This window comes from Seriola lalandi, unplaced genomic scaffold, assembly GCF_002814215.2.
Source record: "Seriola lalandi dorsalis isolate HSWRI2012SDOR001 ecotype SW California unplaced genomic scaffold, Sedor1 jcf7180002054981, whole genome shotgun sequence".
Taxonomy (NCBI): Eukaryota; Metazoa; Chordata; class Actinopteri; order Carangiformes; family Carangidae; genus Seriola; species Seriola lalandi.
The window spans coordinates 437,523-441,691 of record NW_019525661.1 but is presented as its reverse complement, the minus strand read 5'-3'; the positions used below and the strand labels follow the sequence as shown (position 1 = coordinate 441,691).

Here is a 4,169-nt window from a genome sequence, read left to right as displayed (position 1 = left end):
CCAGGAGGAGAGAAGGAGGGAACCACAAGCAAACAATGGTCAAATGAAATAAACTTTACTAATGAAACTATATGTGTGTGGTGCATTTCTTTTATGTTATTGTCGGGGAGGGATATGATGTATGAACGAATGTCCAGTGTGGTGCGTGCACTCACCACGGAAACAGAGGGGAAACATTTGTTTGTGTACGAACCAGAGTTTTACCATGTGCCCCCGTTTAGAGTGACGAGGCCTTTGTCACAGACTATTTAAATATTTGTGTTTTCGTTTAAATTTGGCTGTTAATTAAGTTTTGTTAGAAAGTTCCGCGGTTGAGCGGCGAAATGCGCCAAAATAGCCTATATTAGTTTGATCATTGTGTTATGATATTGTTTATTTACTGTATTAAAAATAAAAACGAATTCATACCTCACATGCCTCATGAGAAGTTTGTAAGAATCAGATCGGCCCGTGTCTGCAGTCCCGCAGCATCAGGTGGTCCCGCGTGTGGCCGGTGGTGACAGTCCTCCTCCACATCCATGGCATCATGCTCAATCCCCTGGCGTTTGGCGGGGTGAAGGGGTTTCGCACTGTCACCTAAAAATAAAACATGAACCACTTTCCAGAGGTGTGGACTCGAGTCAGACTCGAGTCATGAATTTGATGACTTTAGACTCGACTTGACAAAATGTAAAGAGACTTGTAACTCGTGACTTCACTTGGACTTGAGCCTTTTGACTTGAAAAGACTTGCTACTTTCCCCAAAACCCAAAGATTAAAAAGTATGTTGACATGGACCGCCCTATCTCTCTTTGTGTACGTGTGCATCTGAGTGTGTGTGTGTGTGTTTGTGTGCTGTTGGCACAACATCCAATCAAATTAGAGCCACGCTGTTTTTATCCGACAGCATCCGTCCAATCAAATTGCAGGACAATCGATGAAGTTGATCAGTGTCAAACAACACGCCATTTGGAAAAAAAGTGATACCAAAGATAGTTTCGTTCGGATATAAAAATTACCAGACCCAAACTATCCCTTCAACCCGAAATAAGTTTCACACTACATGACCAGCACTGCAATCTGCTACAGCAGCGAAGGTAATGTAATGTTTACAACACACACACTCATACAGTACACAATACAATGAATATTAACACATATTAAGATTGATATTAATGAGTAATAAAGAGTAGTTTCAATTACAATTCACGTGTGGCTGTAAGGGATTTTCTGACATCTGTTTAACATGCTTACCTCTTACAGATTTGAAGAATACCAGATGAACAAAAGCATCATAAATGATCCACAACAGCCTTCAATCTCACAATTCCTGGACAGTCGTGTAGGGCATTACAGCATGAGTCATCCACAGCAAAGAGCTATCACCAATGCAATACTGTCCGACTTGATTATTGATTGCAACTTACCCCTGTCTATTGTGGAAAACAAGAGTTTCCGGCACTTTCTGACAGTACTGGACAGTAAGTACAGCCCAGTGTGTCGCAGAAACGTTGACATCAAAAACAGTCAACCTCGCTGAAGGGAGACGTTCAAAATGAAAAACTCAATTGAGCAACACTGACCATGTTTCTGTCACTGTGGACATTTTTGTCTGACAGAAAGATGAGGGGATTCCTTGGTGTCACTGTGCACTGGATAGAGAAAGAGGCAGAGAGGATACAGCTAAAGACTAATCTCTTGGCCTGCAACCGCTTCAAAGGCTCACACACAGCTGAAAGAATCCGTGACCAATTTGAGGCAATATGTGATGAATACAACATCAAAGATAAATTGGAGCTCTGTGCTGTTCTAGAAAAGGCTGGGCATAAGGAGTTGTCATTCACACCACGAGAGTGGAATCTGTTGAAGGAGTTGATGGACATCTTGAAGCCGTTTGGAGAAGCAACTGATTTGACACAGGGGGAGAAAGTTGTCACAATCAGTGCCGTTGTTCCATCTGTCTTGTCCCTCAATTACCGCCTTAAGAAGCTGAAGCCTCAAGTCTGTTTCCTGAGCAACCTGGTCAGAAGTCTCCAGGCATCCCTGAACAAAAGATTTCTTGGGATCTTCATCAATGTGAAAATGGCCAGGACACAAGATGGGATCACTGCCCCCTTTTCAGACCCAGTCTACCTTAAAGCAGCTGGAGCCATGTGCTGGTCAATCGTGACATCAAGGCAGAGGTGGCACAACGAGCTAAAGGTAAATATTATTGACTTTAATGTAACTTTTTTTTTCCTCGTAATCTGATCTAATTGACTGCAACAATAATTACATTTTACAGTCTTAACACTGTATCACAAACACCAATGGTAATAAGGGCTCTTTTGTTTCTGCTGTTGTTGTTGCATGTTGATCCTGCAAGATGCTGCAGAGACTGAGCAACCTGTGCCTCTGGTTGATGAAGAGGAGCAAGAGGACCTTAGAGAAGGAGAAGGGCTGTTTGCTGCATACCTTAAGAGGCAGAAGAAGGATGTTGGGACCACTCCAGCACTACAGCCAAGTCATTACCTTGACACAGCCGAAGGACAGAACGCCCTTTTGTTCTGGACGTTGAACATGAAGACTCTTCCTTCCTTCCGAGTGGCCATCAGAGTCTTGGCAGTGCCTGCCTCCAGAGTTTTCAGCCATGGTGGCATCACACTACGTCCCCATCGTGCACAAATGACTCACAGACTTTTGGCTAATTCGATCTTTTGCAAATGCAATGCAGCATAGGGCCCTGACATAGAAAAAGCACAACCCTGTTCATTGTTATGTTCATGTATTTGTTACCCCCCTCCCATCCTTCTCTCTCACACACACATGTACACACACACACACACACACACACACAATATGAGATGAGATAAATACAAGATGGGACAGAAACTGCTGTGGAACTAGTTATAGTGCAATATGCTATGGGAATACAATGTCAGCACTTTTTGTGCAAATAATTGCATTTGCATTTTTTTCAAATGTGTCTGAAGAATGTTCTTGCAAAAAAAGTTTTGATAAATAAATACAGATCTTAAAAGCATACATGATCTGTGTAAATATTACTCTGATAAAATGACTCGAAAGGACTCGAAACTCAAACTGTAGGACTTTGGACTTGACTTGAGACTTGTCAGTCTTGACGTGGGACTTGAGGGCAAAGACTTGAGACTTACTTGTGACTTGCAAAACAATGACTTGGTCCCACCTCTGCCACTTTCACATTTTTCATAGTGTCCTCCTTGTGACTGGATCCAAATCAGCTCCTACTTCACGGAGAAGCTCCGAAATGGCATCGCCGGATAACCGCTATGTCTCCATTATTTTTTCTTCTACCATTCCAAAAAGATTGACACGAACAGAAAAGATGCGTTCTCTCCGTTGCCTGTGCTAAATATAGACGCAAAAATAATCAGCGCAATTAGTTTCAGGTTTGGTAAACCACATTGCGTGCGCAAAATGATTCTATTTGCATCTACTCATCCCAATATCTTGCACGTTCTGGCAGTCACGCCTATATTGCATATTCATGAAGGCAGATCAGCATCAACGTGGTGTTTGCGCACGTTTTTACTCACGCAAAGCTTTAGTAAATCCGGCCCTATTGGTCATAATAACCTGCTGCACAGATGACATGAGGGGTCGTTTTTTTACAGGACTGTCTTTTCAGGTCTTTGCTCCACTTTCCCTAAATTAACTGGAGGAAAAAACCATGAATCTCCATTGACACACAATGTTCTGACTTTACAATGGTTCCTAAGAGAAATAGTCAGATTTAGAGAGTTGTTTTGGATGATTAGCCCCAGGTTATAAAAAATATCTAAATATTAAGAAAATATCAGAGCCACAACTGGAGGTTCACTGTCAGACAGTATTCGATGCTGCACAGTGAGCAGAGCTCTGGTTGGATACAGCCTGAATGAATTCATGTTAAACTAGGAAGTACTATAATGAAATCAAAAAAATATGAAATAGGAATTGATTCATTTTTGGTTTCTGTTTGTTTCTCAAAGGAGAACAGATGAAGAGTGATTTACTAAGTAGGGGTGAACACTGTGTGACTTATTTATAATTTGATCATTTAAATAAATTCAATTGGGAACTGAGTGAATGTCTCCTGCTCTTTTTGAGCTCGTGAAATATGGTTAGATATGGATTTGTAATCTGACTGTAATCTGTTACAGTTACTCAGAATTCTTTTTTAAATTAAA

At 41.4% G+C, this 4,169-nt stretch overlaps 1 pseudogene; it reads left to right on the top strand.

Moving 5' to 3' along the window:
- Positions 1–1,602: 1,602 nt before the first annotated feature.
- Positions 1,603–2,705, top strand: LOC147817091 (uncharacterized; annotated as a pseudogene).
- Positions 2,706–4,169: the final 1,464 nt, after the last annotated feature.